The sequence below is a fragment of the Trachinotus anak genome, unplaced genomic scaffold, assembly GCF_046630095.1.
Source record: "Trachinotus anak isolate AG129_WGS33_773 ecotype Australia unplaced genomic scaffold, CSIRO_AGI_Tana_v1 ptg000026l, whole genome shotgun sequence".
NCBI lineage: Eukaryota > Metazoa > Chordata > Actinopteri > Carangiformes > Carangidae > Trachinotus > Trachinotus anak.
Genome location: NW_027273877.1, coordinates 851,443 through 870,104, shown reverse-complemented (window position 1 = coordinate 870,104; position 18,662 = coordinate 851,443). Strand labels below are relative to the sequence as shown.

The window sequence follows — 18,662 nt, the reverse complement described above, 5'->3', positions numbered from 1 at the left end:
GTTTAATGCTTGGTTGGTGACATGTACCTTTGCTGTCACATGGTTTATGCATGAAGCTTCTGATGCATTTGGATCCAAACAGTCAAGTCCCTACTCCTGTCGACCGTAGTAAAACGTTATCAACAAACGGTGAATGTGATAATGTGACTTGTCTGGTTTGTCCTTTTTGGATTTTCAGTAAATGAAGTTTGATTATCTAGTGTCTGTTAAATCTGCCATACAGTGTTTAAAAAAAGCTTTTATGCACTGGATATATTAAAAATGGGATCACACCAGAAGCTGATAGACATAATCGCAGCGTTTATGCATTTGAACATGTAAATGAATGCTTATGATGCAGTGATGATGCATGCAGTGTGCTGTACGACAGGAGGCCAGATACAGGAACTTGTGTCCCAAAGGAGAGAGTTGGCATTTCTGCTCACATCACCCCTTCCTGTTTACACGAGTGAGTGTGTGTGTGTGTGTTTTTGGTTGGGTGAATTGGCAGGGTAATAACAGGTGTCAGGAGCCATAAGTGGCACTGACACACACACACACACACAACTATGTGTTCTTGTAGTGTAGCCACACTGAGTCCAATATGTCCACAAACATACATAGAAATTGCACAAATTTGTGCACATACAGAAAAAGAACACACACTAAGTGTAGACACAAAAAGTTATGTCAGCGCCAATTAACATGACTTAAGTTAACATTGAGGGTTATTTGCCAACATCTCTGTGTGATCCCTCATATTCCTTTTAGCTAATTTCTACACGTTTGTGTGGCTTTAAAAACTCAATTTTCCAAATATCTGAGTGCTTAGTTTACCATAGTACCCCATATATCAGTATATATACACAATATATACTGTTTTAACCAGGAAAGTAAGATGTGTTTGCCTCTTTCAACAACTCTTGGCTTGGTTAAAGGGCACAAATGGGCATAGATCTAAAAACATAACCTTAGTGATTATACCATGGTTTTTGCTCCACTACTCCAAAGTTAGAACAGAAAACTTGCATTGAAAACTTGGTGTGAAGTTTAACAGGTGTGGGGATTTACAATGCAATCAAAGACTTTTAAGTTGCATTGTAGGAAGTGTAGCATCTAGTGTTTTGGAGAGTTTTCAGGGAAATCTCAACCTCTGCTGTCAGTTTCGACCGTTCTTCAGGGGAAAAGCAGCACACAACAGCTACCCCTTTAACTCCAGCATCTCTGCTCCTGAGCAGCAATATCACAAAATAATTGAATGAATATCCTGCCAAGAGAGTTACTCACCAGCCTTCAGAACCTGCAGAGATCAGAGTTGTTTGTCAGGCCGTGCATCTGCATTTATAATATCTGACTAACACAGGACTGCTGTACTAGTTTCAGACAGTTGCAGGATGGGTAAGAGTGTGTCTACCACCTCACACACACACAAACACACACACACACACACACAGAAAACCTAAAGTCCAGCCATGTCTTCTTGTTTTCCTGCCCTCCCTCTCAGCAGATTTCCCTTCAGAAGCCTCTCTGCTCCTCCCACACACTGGAGATCAATTTGTCTTGCCGACAGGAATCCATATTTTTCTCATCGCAGGTACTGCTGCTTGGAAGACCCTTCAACCCCTACTCGAATCCCGCCCCCGGTCCACCCCACCATCACCTCTCTGCAACTGTCCATCCGCTTCCCTGCCCTCCCACCCACCCCATCCAAGTGCAGCTGAATCAGCTCTCAGCCTGTGCTGCATGGACAGCAGACTAACTAACAAACTAACAAACACTTGACATGCAGCCAAAAACCAAACACCTCCTATATGTTAACATGAATGCATGTCAAAGCCCTTGCAAAAAACACACATGGTTGCCCACACATACCGTTGCATACACAAACACACCTGTCCTCCTGTTCAATTTACAGTTCCAGAGCAGTGAGCGGTGATGGTCCCTGCGGCTGTTTTCCAAAGGTGTTCCATCACTCGGCAGCAAAACCTGAGGGGAAAAGTGGAAGCAAAGTGGGTAGAAGACGAAGGGAAAAAAAGCAGCAGCTTGATATCAACAGGGGAGTGGATGAGGGAGGGAGGCATTTTACAAGACGTTTTTCTCTCACCGTTGTCTACCTTGGTCCGAGGAAATACCGGCGGGCTCCCTCGTGGCCGCCGCTGCGATCAATACTACACAAGAGTTGAATTAGACCTCAAGTGGAGCGCGCATCTACCTTGGCGGAGGCATGGGCCGACCTGAAATCCCTTGAACATTTACTTTCTTTCCACCGAGTTAACCAATAACTGGATGAAATGAGAGGGAAAAGAGCAGCTGTCTTTCCTGTTTCTTATCTCTGCTTTTTTTTTTTTCCCCAACCTCTCCCTCTCTGCCTCTGTCTCTTCTCCTTGTCCTCGCAACTCGCCGTCGCTCTCGGCGCTCAAACTCTCAGTATCTGTTTTGCTTTAAAAGAGTCACTTGAGCAGAAATGAAATGCACAATTAGCAGATATCCAGAAGAAATGGGACACACACACATGCACATGTACAAGGAATGCATGCATGTGTAAGCATTTTAACCACATACACACACACACACACACACACACACACTTTTGTCACATATATCCTTAATTTAATCATCTTCTCTCATTGACACTGACTCATGCTTCAGCAGCTCCCAGGGACAAACGTTTTTCAAAGCAGTAAAATGTGAGATATCATTGGTCTAATGTAGAAATCTTTATGTCTTTTCATCTCCCTAATGGTTGTTCCTGCTCTGATCACCTGGCCTTCAAACAGTCCTGTGACTTCTCCTCCTTCATGTTATTCCCATTAATCTTGATTTGGCATGTGTTGTGGTTTGATTGACATCAGAGGATTTTATAGGTTTTTGGATCTCTGTGCTCATGTCTCCATGAACATTGAACATTTCAAACTTTCACATACATTGCACAAAAATTTTCATATTTTATGTCCTCAATTAATGTCCTAAAATTAAACTTAAACTCAAACCCCCTTGATATTTCACATTTTATTTATTTTAAATAAACACAAAAAATGCCATTTTTTTTTTTCGAAAAGTTGTCGATAACACTCCCTAAACATTATTTTAAAAAGTCTGTTGTGTATTTTATATTTTAAACTTTTACAATGAGCAACGATGTACCTGTGTAGGTTTCACCTCCTTCCTCCTCCACCTCTTCCTCCCTCCTCCTCCAACCTGCACTTATCACAGTTACCATCTCACCACAGCCGCTCAGGAGATTTAATTGGAAGATTAAGGTGTTTTAGGGATCGATTTCATGTTGACTGTGTATTTTTTTCCCTCAACTGAGTACAGGGTCAGTTTTCCACCACTGGAGGTGCTGTGCTGAGTTATGTGTGAAGTAATGCTGCGCTGGGAGACGTCCCTGTAAAACTATGCTAAGAGCAAAGGCGTGTTTGTAAATGTAGTTTTTCTCTGTAAGTGAAGAGTAATTCTCACTGTTTTTTACCTTTTGTCCACAGGCAGGATGTGAGTGACATCTGATGTAACCATCTCAGCATCGTTATCATCATCATCATCATAATTTTCATCATCATCATCGTTCCATCCAGCCCTCGTGCACCTGCCTCCCATTCTGCTGGTAAATCAGGTAGGTGCTTTATGCTGCCAGATGCCTCTTACTGAATTTGGGTCAGGAGCTCACACTAACAAACACACACACACACACAGTTCCTCTCCTGGATCAATAGAAGGCACTCAGAGCAGCTGACGGCCCCTCACACCTGATACTTCGCCCAAACACCCTACAACCCCCCCCCCCCCCCCCCCCCCCCCCACCACCACCACCACAAAACACACACTCACTCCAACCGGGCGAGGGACCAATTACACCAACCAGAGGGAATTACCCAGAGTCCCCCACTTGTCTGGAGTGATATCTCCAAGGATTACAGGTACTTAGCTCCCATTATGTCTGCTCTATTACCTGCCCACTGCCTCTTGACACACACCAACCTCCTCTGTGTTCGCCTGTTTGCACAACAATCCCTCCCATCAGCTTGCTACCTTTTCACTTCTCAATGGACGCTTTGTGGCATTGAGAAAGGTGTGTGTGTGTGTGTGTGTGTGTGTGTGTGTGTGTGTGTTGGACATACACATCTTTTTTCATTCCTCCTCACTCCTCTGTCCAGGTACATGCTGTCTTACTTAACACATTTCACGCTTATAGTTTTTATAAACACACTGATGTTCTTTTTTTCTCTTTCTACACCACACACACACTCATACACGCTCACTTACCTGCCGCCTCTTGTCACACAATTGTTCTGTATAGTCAACACGCACACTTTTCAATTAAAGATGCACTTTTTGTAGCACACAGACATACACACACTCAGTACTTATGCAGACAGACATGCAAACAGTTTTTCTTTGCACACACACTCATTTGTGCAAACACTCTTCGTGTCAACACACCTGTATACACACTCGCTTCTTATACACCCACGTTCTCCACACACATGCTCACTTTTACAAATTATCTCCTTGTTGCCAGACATACACGCTCATTTTATCCCCGTCAGACACACACTTTCTCTGAGCACACACTCATAAACATTCAGTCAACACACAGGCACACACACACACACACACACACACACTCACACTCACACACCCCCAGACAAGAGGTAAGCTGATCTCTCTGACAGACAGACGACTGGCAGCTTGGAGAGCCGAGGGCGCTGAGAAGGTAATTACCCGTGACAGACGTACCTGTGTAGGTTTCACCTCCTTCTTCCTCCACCTCTTCCTCCCTCCTCCTCCTCCCTGTCTCACTCCAACCTGCACTTATCACAGTTACCATCTCACCGCAGCCGCTGAGGAGATTTAATTGGAAGATTAAGGTGTTTTAGGGATCGATTTCATGTCGACTGTTTATTTTTTTTCCCTCCACTGAGTGCAGAGTCAGTTTTCCACCACTGGAGGTGCTGTGCTGAGAGCAAAGGCATGGCATTAAACATAATGTTGAAGCATCTTTGAAATATGTAAGATGTATTGTTTTGGCATCTTTGGCATCATATTTAGTTTTGTTTTCAAATCTGAAACTAGGACCTGTTGAGTGTTGCGTGTCGACTTCTGCCTGACACTTTGAGGCCTGGGTGATTTCAGTGATTCTTCTAATTTGGTGCAGTGCAGTTGTTTTCCTGTATCTATTTTGGCTTGGATGATAAAATATTTTTATTTTTATTGGGATATTGAAATGAGATTAGGCGCAATAACATCATGCGTTACTTAGAGTGGATGCATATTTTTTGTGTATTTTTTAAATACACAAAAAATACACAGATTTTTTAAAGAGTTTTATTATCAACCTTTGTTATTGGGGGAGGTGAATATAATCCATTATTTTGTGTGTTGGCTTTTGGGAGAGTTGACATAATGTTTGACACGTTGAGTCAAGAGCTTTTTTATTAATGGCACAATTATTTTGTACTATTAAGCCTCTTTTGAAGGAAGGTTATATTTTACTCAGTGTTTATTACTGTCACATCATATTGAGACAGTTTCACGTTCCATGTCTACTTGAAATTGGCATTTTCTGTGGATAGTTGCTTAGAGTTTTGATATTTAAATATTCAGCTTTCAAAATGTCCATATCTGATATTTAATAAAATTAATTTCTGCAAAGCGATGTTGTTACATAAAGATCACATAAGCGAATTTCAAAAGAAAAAGCTTGAAAGATTATTTGGACTTGTATAAGACCCTGAGTGGACTTCTTCTACAGGGATTCCTTTTCAACACAGAGTGAGAAACCATTTTAATATACAGTTTAACCCACAAGTGCACACAACTTTCCTGGAAGTCACACTTGGACCAAACTGATGTTTGCACATTGAAACTGTGTGTGGAAAGCATGAAAACATACACCTACTGTTCCTACACACATTTACATACTGTTAATAATTTCACGTCTCTATTAGCCAGGTGTTAAGGGGTCCCTGAGGTTGCATTTCATCAGGAATCAACAACCTGTTATAAACACCAACTACCTTCCCTTTCTTTCCCCCATCTACAGCAACCATCTGGCACCAGGCCACAAAAATAGACTCAAAAGCGTTGATAACAATTAGTAGTCGCTGTACCCGGGGACCACACAACAACCCACCTGATTTTCATACCCTGCACTTCGTTGCCCCCCTCTCCCACCCTCATCAGGATGCTATCAATAGCCAGACACCTGTTTCCTGCCAACGCTAGCTAGGCCCTCTCTGGCTGCACCTGTATGTGCTTACACAAGAGCCTCGAGAGGCGTATTTATGTGGATGGGACTGCAGGGCTGATATCAGGCTTTGCTAATGCAATCACAGGAAGGACAGGGAACACTTGACGAGTGTGAAGCAAGCCAACGGTGGGGTGAAGTCACTCAAATCAAGACAGGATGTGGATTTTCAAAAGAAGCTCAAATGGGAAATCTTTTGACCCTAAAATGACTATTCAGATAATTACAATGATTGGTGTGTATGCAGGCTAATCTTAGAGGCAGAGTAGTTTAGGGAACAATGAACATGACTTTGAGTATTTGTCTCGGGATTTTCATCTGTCCAGATGCAGAGATATCTGCCCCTCAGTTTTATCACAACAACAAGTAACTACACATGTGAATCACCTCAAGGGATATTCTGCTGCCACCTAATCTTTGAAGATGTTCTCAAACCAAAAGAGCAAATCACATTTCTTTTGATGGATCATTGATGTTACTGATGGAGCTCAGTATATAGGTAGAAACCCCTTTTTTGTGAAGACTTGAAATGAATCTAATTCATCCCAGTATCACAACAACATCAGTTACTGTCTGTTTCTTCAGGCAAGTACTAGCTAACTGTACTACTGTTGCCTGAGTCAGCCAGCTTGGCAACCAGTCAACCATTTGCTATGAAAAACCAGCTAAAGTCATTCGTTGTGGGAGAACATGCTGGAGTTGAGCATGGGAAGGCAAGGCCCTGCATCAGCTGCCCCGTGTACCACTCCTTAAACTATCTTAACATCCAATATCTATAGGAGTTATCTTATCTTTATCTTTAGTCCCCAGTAGATGATTTTGCACCTCACCACTGATTCATTAACACCGTCATTTGCTTTAAACAAAGCTAAGAGCAGCTCAGCGAGACACAAACTCCACAATGTCAACAGCAAGTGATGATGGTCGGCCTCAGCTAGAGATGGAGCCAGTCATTCAGTACAGAAACCAGTCAGTCTCTCACACAGCCAGCCATCCATTACCTCTAAACCAAACACAGATCCAGACATCGAGGAACACACTGCAGAGTCAAGCATGGAAGGGCAGGTGATTAATGCCAACACAGTGTTTCCCTGTTCGTGGCCAAAGTGTTATTGATTTGATTTTGGAGGGGCGAGAAAAGGTTAGCGTTTGCAGGCCATGGTTTGAGGTCGGCTGTGTGTGTGATGGGAGGGGTAATGACCCCTCCCTCCATGGTAGGAACCACTGAAGCGATCAACCAGGAAATGGAGACAATCCCCAGCCAGGCGCCAAGCGACGTTCTGTCCTTTACACCGCCGATATGTGTGAAGTGGACATTCACCGGCTATCGAGTGCCACGTACTGCTGCTGCACCTAACAGCCATCAAAAGTTTTAAATGCACAAAATAGCAACACAGAGGAGCGTTCAGTGTGAGGTGGAGAGTGTAGGCTGCCATAACTGTGGGTTTCACTCATGACCTATTTTCTACTAAGTATTTGCTTGTTTTTTATGAACCAGTACAGTATGTATCATGAAGCCAGAGGAGGTACTAATGAGTAGTTAGAGCAGTTGCACAATTGGTGACATTAATACTATTTACACTAGTAAGATGTAGCACAGCTGTAAACCAGTATTAGTTCAATATTATGAACCTTCTGAATAAAACTTGACCACCCAGTGCTCACGGGTATCACTAAATCATCTCCTTATTACCTGCAAGACGACCATTATTGTCAAGGACGTTATTTAAGTACAGTTGTCAGGAAACAGCAGCACTTGAGAGGAACAGGTGAGAAAGCAAAATGACCTGAAGAAAAAGAAGATTAATTTATTTTTAATATAAATAATAGTGGTTTTAATAAGTGCAGAGCAGGTTTGAGTGATATTACATTTTATTGACATGATTGATATGTAGAGAAAGTTGTGTGCAAAGATTGTAAAACCAGGCCTGTTGGTAATTGAATTGTGATTTCATCCTGCATGTAGCTGGTGTTTGTGCATCACAGGAAGGTTCCAGTGCATTTCTGAGGTACAACAAGGTCAGCTCAGGTGTAAGCATTTCCAGCATCACCGTTTTGTTTCAGTCACTTCTCCTTCTCTTGTGACCGGATGGAAGCTGTGAGCTTGTTATGCAGTAACCACTGAAATTAAATAACTGCAAAGCATGAATAACGTAAATAAATGAGACTCATCCAAAGCAGGGTAAGACATGTTCCCCTGTATGTCAGGCACATGACAAGATCACACACCCTGAGTCGAGTTAATTTTCGTACCCCCCACCGTCCTTACCCTCCCTCCATTCTCTGTCATTTTCAGGGAAAAAGGTGCCGTAGCCATATGACAGTAATTAACAACTGACAAAAATATCCCCTCCCTTAACATGAGGTGGGAAATCACAAAAGTAATTTTCTCATTAATTTACCAGCCCTGCTCTCTTTTATGCTCTGAGATGGCAACGCAAGACCTGAGGTACAAGCTTAATAAGGCACCGTACTGTTTGTTTGTTGACGTGCAGTGTGATCCTTCAGGTTGACTCTACCAAGGCTCAGGATTCAGCATCTTAAGCGTCAGTATGCAGAGAATAACTTTTATTGGGCTCTCAGATATGTGTATCTCCTCTGTGATAACACTGGCACATGTTTATCTGTGTCAATTGAATTTTTTGTGGTTTTTAACTTAAACTTTCAACCATGCAATAGTTTTTCAACTATTTTATATGGTGTAATTATGACATTTGTCCCCTTTATGTATTTTTACCCCTGTTGCTTTGATAAAGTAGAAATCAATTTGTAATGGATGAAGCTTCTCCTGTAATGGTACATGGTTTACATTGTACTAAAAACTGAGCAAACCTGAAGATTTCCAGGTTACTCCTGCATCATCAACATCTGTTATTATCCACCAGATTTCTGCAAGTACAGCCATATCTTGTCTGTGTTTGTGTGGTTAGTAATTTGTGGGCTGATCAGTGACAGACAGATGGTTTGATATTCACAGAAAGCAGACAGATCTTTCTCTACCCTCCCTCTGTCTATTTGGCTACTTCTGCTTCCCTTAACTTTCCTTGTGTCTCAATCAATAATAGGATTTGACTGATATAGATTTTTGAAGTCCACTTCTTTCAGATTGAAGTTGGCACCACCCCCTTTAGCAGCCTAAAGCAGTATTTGGCACATGCATTTGCAGGTTGGCACCTCTGATTGTTGTTGGAGAAAATCAGACACAGCCATCATATAAATGGACAACTCTGATCGACTGATACCTGATTTTTATTAAAAGGCCAGCAACAGCAACCTGATAATATCAGTCTAAAGCACACATCCAGCCTTTTCTCCTGTAACTCTCTGCTTTATTCTCCCTGTGTCTTTCTTTTTGCCATCCTGGCTACGTCTCTCTCACCATCAGAGAGCCAGACAAAGCCTCATCACAGCCACAGCTACACACAGAGAAAGAAGCACACCTCCTGGAAGCCTAAGGGAAGCCAGAGTTTGTCACTCGCGTGTTTGTTCTTTAACAAGAGGGAAGAAAGAAGAAAATGAGACTTAAGTGGTGTTACAAACTCCCTAAAATACCCTGTTACCCTGTCAACCCCCTCTTTGCATCTAAGCTGTGTTGAATCAGACCGGGGGGGATAGGTGCCATTAGGCCTGCATATTTAAAGCCACCTAAATGTGTGGAGCAGGTGGCGCACAATGCACTCTTGTTGTTATTTGGTTCGTGCAGTCAAGATGGCAGATTTCATAATGCTTTCAAATGGCACATAACAGGGAGAAGCCTCACAGGACTGCCAAGAACAATTTCGCCAGGAGCCAAAGAGGAGCAGCAGGCTGCAGCACATACCTTTTTCAACAAAGAGACGGAGGAAGGAGGATGTCTTGAAATGTGCTAGTAAATCACCTTTTAACTACCGAGTTTCTTTGCTGAATTCAAATAAGCTTTTTAGTACCAGGAAAACTGTCATATCCCTCTCAGCACTGCCAAGCACTGAAACAGTCAATTAGAAACCTGAATAAATACAAAACAGGTAAAGTCTACGTAAAGAATCTTTGGCCATATTTTGTGTGACAAATGAAAATTAATTGAAAACATTATTTCAAAATCTTTAACAGAAGTTAAAGAGGCATACATGATATTATTATGTGGAATATTGGCCAACAAGGTGATTTTAGTCATTCATTGATGTTAGAAGTAAAGTAAAAATAAAACAAAAAAACTAAACAGAACCATAATTCTTCAGGTGACCCACCATTAATAAAAACATCACCCTCTTCCTCAACCGCTCAAAATAAATTATTAAACAACGATTTTTAAAAAGGATCTAAAACTGACAATCTCCTCCCGTTTGGTCTCTTGGCGAAGTCTCGCTGCTCCGTGGAGGAACTCGGCAGGGACTCGTGTCTCATCCGCCCGTTCAAATAAGCCCACAGATGTCGAGAGGACTCCCCCACCAACACCGCCGCCGCGCACGCACACACACATTCGACCCACCTCCAACACTGTTTGTAATGAAATCTAACACTTGGAAGAGGAGAAGTGGACCGACCACCTGTGCATCCAATTGTTCAGCATTCGCAGACACACAGGAGAGAAAAGAGAGATGAGGAAGAGGGGGAGAATCAAGGCTGCACACAAACACACACACACTGATGCACACACACAAGCATAAAGAAGAAAGAAATGATAACTCTTTGGGACATTTTAAGAAAGAAAATGGGTTCACAGAATATTTTAAAGTTAGTTTGTGCACATAAATACATGCACATATGCAGTATGTGCATGTATGTGTGTGTATATATGTAAGGTGAGCAGCAAGTTGTAAACCTTAGACACTTTATAAAAACATTTAATAAATAATTTTTTACGCATTATAATGTATCTGTTGCTGAGATTTGAAAACATGGCAGCTCTGCTATAAAGAAGTGTGATGGGTGAGACTGTAAGACAGGTTTAAAACAAACTCCATGGTCAGCCACAGTTATTTGCTAATGTACATGATGGTGAAAGGTAAAATTATTACCCAGAAACATACATAACAGTTTACAGGTGCAGTTTTAATTCTTACTGATAGTGTTATACTTCCTGTACTTGTGCACACACTCAGTTTTCTTTACCAGTGAGATTATTACTGATATTTCAGACATTCTTCGTTTTGATTTAAGAAATTAAGTCTTTTAGATAGCCTGGATTAAACTCTTGGTTTATTTACCACCTGTCTGATCATCTGACTGCTCGCTGCCCTGTTGGAAGTTGTTGAAGCGATGATTACTTGTAATAAACTTTAATTTTTTGTAAAGGAAAGAAGTGAGACAGTAGAAAGACACTTTAGAGAAAGATGAGATACTGTTCATGATTCACACACCTTGTAAACACACACAGGAGGTACACACACACACAAGGAGGGAACAATGGTTTCTTTGAAACAAAGCTAGAAAGAGACAGAGAGAATGGGTATAGAAAGATGCCAGTAAGCACACACGCACAAACACACACACAAAACAACACACTTGCAATCTCACACCCACACAAATGCACCTACACACACACTCTCTCTCCCTGTTTCTCACACACACAAACAAGAAAGGAACAGCAACTACTTAGAAATGAGCCCTGACATTGCTTGTCACAGTCAGAGGCCTTGATCAGGATTTGCTCACAGGACCTCCTACTCAGCACACACACAAACACGCACAAGATCCTGGGAGGAAGGGGGGGTTAAAAAAGCTGAGGGCCATGTTGGAGGAAAAGGGGGAACCCGGCAACATCTGCAGTCTCCGTTGTTGATAGCGTTGTTGCCAGCTTGGAGTCAGATCACAGGGCTGGAGATGCTGCAGTCTGGGCTCTACCTCTTGGCCAACCTCCCCCCTCCTCAGATCCGTACTTCCAAACCTCCTAGCTACCACCTGTTAGTTAATTTGCAGCGACGAAAAGGACACCGTGATACTCTGAAGTCAAACTCCCTCTCTGTGTCAACTCTTTTTTCTTTGTCTGCATCTCTTTCTTTGTCTGTGTTCATCCCTCTTGCGGAGATTCGGTACACCCACGACAGAGTTTTTCCGGACTTGGAAAGGTTCAGGGCAATGTTTTTTTTTCCCATCATCCCCCTGAGTTGAAGCTTTGATGTGAGAAAACTGGAGTCACAAATCCTTGTCCATTTACCATCAGAGAGCATCACCTAACTCAGGGCTTGGCACAACCCCACATGGCTAACGATTTGAGATACTTTAATTAGGCCAAAATGTGTCTAAAGATGCAGTTGCGCCCCCAGACTTCCAGTACTTCCCATGCTAAAGAGATAAATAGACTAAATTTCTATGTAGCAGAGATTTTAGAAGAGTATTTTCTATCATTTCATGTCTTTCAGCGTTTGGTAATTCCCTGCTGGAGGGTCTCATGTGGGTGTGGCTCCCATTTTTGGAACAATCCTATTGGATCTGATGCACCACAGAGGCTCAGCTGATGATGTGATGATTTGGTGAAAATCTAAAAGCTCTGTATTTGCTCTGTTGGATTTCAAGAGCTATATATAAATGCCACAGAACATAGGAAAGCAAAGATATCTTGAAGATGTGCCTTTTCCCCCAAACTACACTTAATTTCTACAGCATCTATTACAAGGAAACTGCCTCTTTTTATCACTTTCAGTTTATATTTCAATGTTATAAATCAATTTTTGAAAGAAAGTGATGTTTATCTGATTACTTCCTCTAAAATTATAACCTGAACATGTTTTCCAAATTATTTCTGTTCAATTAAATTATGATTACTTAATTTTAACATCTAGAAGTAAACTCAGAACATTCTTGAGGGCAGTGTGACTTCATATAGTGTTTGCAGGCAGAATATTTCCAGAGTTTTAAATACCTACTTTACATGTTTAACTGTGTTTCATAGGAATTATCGATCAAAAATGTTGAGCATTGTGAATTTCCAAAGCTCAGCTCTGGGATCACTCATCTAATTAACTCCCAACACTGCAGTTTGGCTAAAGAGATTGAAACAAACAATTAAAGCCAGAGGTCAGACACAACCTCTGTGACCAAATGCAGCTGAACTTGATCACCAACAACAGCAAAGTTAAAACCTGAGGTCCCCTTCTTCCTGCAACAAAGTTGAAGTTCACAAAGTTATTTCTACACTCTAAGTTACAATCTTACATCCATGTGGATTTCCAGCAATAGATAGCACGCCTTTTTGTGTCAACATTGATTTTTCTCTCCCCCTCCACCCCAGTCTCCTTTTAATAGAGGAGTGGATGCTTCAAAGCCCCCCAGTTGCCCAAAGCAAGCTTGAAATTCTTGCCTTTCAAAGGGCCATTCCTTCTTTGTAGTTACCATCCCCTGTCTCATCGGGTAAAGGCGAGGGAGAGACGAAAACTTCTAAAGGTACCAAAGGTAGCACATGAAATCCCCCCCATGTAGGTGTGTGAAGTTCTGATAGTTGTGTCCGACTTGGAATCAATACGATACCCCCCTTAAGCCTGAAAAGTATGTGTTTGTACAGCCAAAGACAAGGTATTTCCAGACCTTAAATCAAAGGCCTCTTCTTCACAGATTCTGCGCCAGACAACTTTCTCCAAGCCAGGCCAAACAACCGCGCAACAACTTCGGAAAAGTGTTCACAGAAGTCTGGAGTTGGTGTTACATCCAGTCTTCTGCTGTCTGCTCAATTACGAGTTGTTGTTTCTTTCTCTGAGTCTGGCTGTCGCCCTCTCTGTCTATCTCTCACTGTCTCTCTCTCCTCTCAGACTACTGTGAGGTGTTAAAAAGGAACCAACAGGGGATCTGTGCTCCATTATGCAGGTCTGTTCCTGTGCTGTCTGTTGCCGCCTCTTCGCACCTCATATTGCATTTTTGCCCAGAGAGACACACATACAACCACACATACGCAGAGGGGAATTGAACTTTGGCTACCTCTGTGTATCTTGTGCCAGGTGTAAGGCTAAGAGGTGCCTAACTTCTTCTCCGCCCCCTAAGGCCATGCAGGCATGTTCGAAAAGAAAAGAAAAGTGGTTGTGTGATCCAGGCATCCATTACATGCTGTGTGGGCGATGCTTCTGCTTGTTTTCTCTTTGTCTCTGGCCTGCTTTTGCAGAAATGGATGGAGTCTAACTGCTAGAGTAAAGGTGCTGCATGTAGCATAGTCAGATTAATTGTGATACCTTGGTGTGATTAGACTGGAGGATTGGGACCACGGTGTGTTGTATCTCAAACTGTGGTGATGTTACTGGTGGATCTCCTCAAGTGTCAGACATTAAACCTGATTACTTCTTTCCATCAACCTTTTGCTTTTCTACCATCTGCCACCAACTTTACGGATTTTAATTATTTTTTGATCCCTTCAAGTTTGGTCATAAATCCCAAGACTTTTTCATTTTTACCATTTAAAATAATGAATAAACTGTTATTAATTAAGAATATGCCCCAATATGGTAGTCATTGGTCACTGATGTACCATCTGGCCATTGGTTTCTAGTTCACTCATTCCATAAGCTCCGTGTTAAACATCATAATGTTCATGGTAGTTCTTAGGAAAAAAGAATCATTATACTGAGGAGGACGTGGAAGCGCTGCACACTGTCAGTTACTTGTACATGATGTAATTAGTGAAGATAAGGTCATTTGTTAAATGAATTAAATAAATCTTACTTGATGAAGGTATGCCAAAAAAATGCCATGACTACATAAAGTGAGGACAAGTTTCTGACAGTGTGTGGCGTCTCTGGCAAATTAACACTGCAGTGGGAATTATAGGGTTCAGGTTCAGTGTTAGAGAAAACTGTGAGTTTAACTAGGCAACACACGTACTATAGATACTCTGTACTTACATATATATTGATATAGAGTGTATTGTATACATCCATTTTTCTTAGTTGCATCTCTTACTATAACTTGAATATCAAAGCTCACTGGAGGATTCAATGTAACATGCACTTAGTTTTAAACTCACACTGCGAGTGCTCTTGAAGTACAGTATCTCTGATTTTCCCCAAGCTGCACTGTCAGGAAATGAAAGTCGACATTGACCACCCTGCCCACATCCAAACCTACTTTTACGGCTCAACAGGAGCCGCTGTACTTCTCTGACCCCCTGCCCCCCCCCTCCATCCCATGTATGAATAATACATGGCGCCCCCGCTACCTGTTTCTGAGCTAACACACACACAAGTCAACGCAGGAAAGCAGCCAGCGAGCCTGGCCTCTGAGGCCTGACCCTGCTCACGTTTGGCACACACACGCACACACACACACACACACACACACACATCTCATACACAAACATGAACACACACAAGCACTGACATCTACTGTATACCCACAGACTTACATGCAAACACATTTAGATACACATACCTACATTCACACACATCTAAATACACACAGAAACATAGTAGTAGAGACACATCACACACGTGCACACTCGCAGAGACACGTAAAAAACACACTCACACACACATAGTGTACATATTGGCAAACAAAGCCCACACACATCCACTGTGTACCTTGGAGGCAAGGTTGGGGGTTGAAGTGAGCACTGCTGGCAATAAGGTGAGCAGCTGTGCGGTGCTGTGGATGAAAGACGAGCATCAGGAGGCATGCACTGTGTGTGTGTGTGTGTGTGTGGATCTGTATGAGGAGAATTTTTGTCTGTGTAAGTTGGTGTCTTTTACAGAGGAAAGAGAAAGTGTGTGTGTGTGCAATTTCTTAGCTACTAGTACATATGTATTACTCCTTATTTATATTCATATTTTATAAATATGATTATGATTACGCTGTCAGTACTAATGTCAGAGTACAAATTACTAATGAATACTTTGAAATAGTAGTTCAGATCGGTTCAACTCGACTCATCTTTGTTTATACACAAAAGATAGTTGATCCTGACACCTGCCAGGCTCTGTACACAACATTAATGTGGAGAAAAGTTTGTATGAGGAGACAGAGATTTCACAGCACTGAACCACACCACTTACTGTAGCTCACACAGCAGCTACATCCACTGAAACAGTGAAGCGCTGCTTTATGCAGTAATTCCACTCTGCTCCAATATTGTGGTTTTTTTATTCCACTACATTTATGTGACAGCCACTGTTACTTGTGACTTTTCAGACTCACAATTTACAGACAAAACATTATATTAAAAGTGGAATCAATAGCTATAAAAAAAATACTGCTTACAAAGTGCATAATCATTAATAATACAAGTACATTTTGCTGATGATGCTTTGGTATTTTGACTAAAATAAAATATTGAATGCAGGACTCTTTATGATGGAGTGTTTTTACATTGTTGTATCTTGTCCTCCAAGACAATTTTCTGCCTATAATATGTTCATATTTCTCCTTTAGAGAGAGTCCTGTGTAGATTTCACAGAAACACTTCTCTTTGCTTTGCATGTTTTTTTTTTTTGGTGTTTCAATCAGTCTACATTTGTGTATGTTCATGTGCTTGCATATGATGTGTGTGTGTGGGGTGCAGGGTTGGGGGGTGGTGTGCTGTGCCTGGAGCTATTCCCTCCTTCCATGCAACCTGAATCTTTTTGGAATGGGAAGTGGAGTGTATACAAGTGAGATGATCAAATAAATCAGCTGGATTCGTCTCCTCTGTCTGGAACATGAATATTAAGCACATTAGGATCATGGGAGGAAGTAAATATGTCACGCCTGTAATCCTCAGTGATCTGCTGGTCAGTTTGGGTTTGTGTTGCAGGAGAGACGAGGAGTATTTACTCGAACATGTGAGGCATTTAGGTGACGCTCTCATCTTGAGTGACTCAGTGATTGCAACAGTAAAACAAGGCAACAGTACCCCACCCCCACACATCTTCTGGCCAATGATGCAGTCTCCCTTAGGGCCAATCAGTAACAAATGTGTCAGTTTGTGCTCATATATAATTGTAGTGCTCCCTTGTGATTAATAATGTAATTTCGAGAAATCCAGAATCCATCGTTTTGTCAAAATCTAATCAGAAGTATTTGAAATAAAACTGGGCAGATAAATTAGCAAACTAATGAATGTTAAAATTTGTTAAAGGATGGATGAGTGAATGTATAAATTAATCGATTCTGCCTTAAATAAGCTGACTTAAAACCTATATTTTTAACATTAAAAGCAGCCAGAATGAGCACCTCTGCATCTTCATCCACGATTGTGTTTCCCTGGACACTACTGTGTTATTAGTTTCTGTCTTTGGACGCACGTGAATTGCAACCACACAGATGGGTCAGCGTTGTAGGTGTGAAGCACAGAGACAGAGAGAGGAGAAAGGTGAGGCCAAGAAGGACGGCTGCATGTTGGCGTGCAGTGCTCATTAGCATCAACATCCATGTGTCCCTCCTGCCTCCAACCGCTTTGAATCACTTCTTTCCTCCAAAAATAGAGAATCCAAACCAGAGATCAGCAAGAAAGCAGAAAGAGAAAGAGATGAACTGGACATTTTTAGCTCGTGTGGGATCTTGAAGGAAACACAGCCATTGATAGCCAATATTTATTTTACTCATTTGTATGAAATGTATCTAAAGCAGCATTTAGATCATCATCAGAGATGAAAACCCTCCAATGAAATTCTCATACATGAGTTTTGCAAACATAGTGAAGCAGGTTTCATCGAGCAGGAAGGGTTGTATCAGCTAACTGATATCTCAGTGATATTGGTGAATGTCACTGTCAATATATTGATCAAATTCTTGCCCAGAAACAAAGATGAGATTTTCAGACAGACATAAAGAATCGGATTTGAACAAAAAAAAAAAAAACACACATTCTGCACTCCAGAGTGTTTGCTTCCTGTCTGTGTCTATTTTCTCCCTTTCCGAGTCACTACTGGCTGTCAGGTTTGCCACACAGCAAGGCGACCTGTGCAACACCTTCCCCAGGCCAGATGGCGGTGTCGAAGGCCAAAGGAGCATCAGAAATCTGCCAGAGCAATCTGCTGCGAGCAGGTGTCGACTAATTGTCTCCGAGAGCTGAGGCAGCAGCGGGCACGTGCCAGCACTACCTGAGTGGAAACAAATATCTTCATTTACCCCCGCTTTGTTGAGGGAGCGTGCTTCCAAGCTATGAAACATAATAGACAAGAGGAGGGTGGTGGGCTGGAGCAGGCAGCCGAACAAGTGTACCTTTGTCAAACAGAGAAAGAGCCACAATGCTTCTCAGAACTACTGGTGGCAAAACACTCTTGACAATCATAATCATGCCTAAGTGGATACAGAAGGAAGAAAAACTAAACTCTGGCAAAGGGTAAGGGAGGTTGTGCATGAATGTGGTCCAAAATTTAATCAAGTTTACAGTGTTTTACATGTAAGAAGCCAGAAAGAGACAATGCTTTCTTTCAGAGAGATGAAGTTTGATCTGTGCATTCAAGGACATGTTTGCAAATTAACGTATCTATTGCTGTATTATCTGGATTTCACTGCAGTTACCCAATAGTGTCCCTGAAAGGATAAGATGCATGTTGCT

The 18,662-nt window shown here is 41.8% G+C and overlaps 1 long non-coding RNA gene across 7 annotated transcripts in view; it reads left to right on the top strand.

The window, feature by feature from the left end:
- Nucleotides 1-18,662, top strand: part of LOC139609933 (uncharacterized) — a 290,241-nt gene that overhangs the window by 156,418 nt on the left and 115,161 nt on the right. For 5 of the 7 annotated variants that reach the window (XR_011685416.1, XR_011685415.1, XR_011685421.1 and 2 more), the window contains one exon: nucleotides 3,465-3,592. This is a non-coding gene — a long non-coding RNA (uncharacterized lncRNA). The other 2 variants (XR_011685419.1, XR_011685418.1) reach the window with 2 other exon arrangements.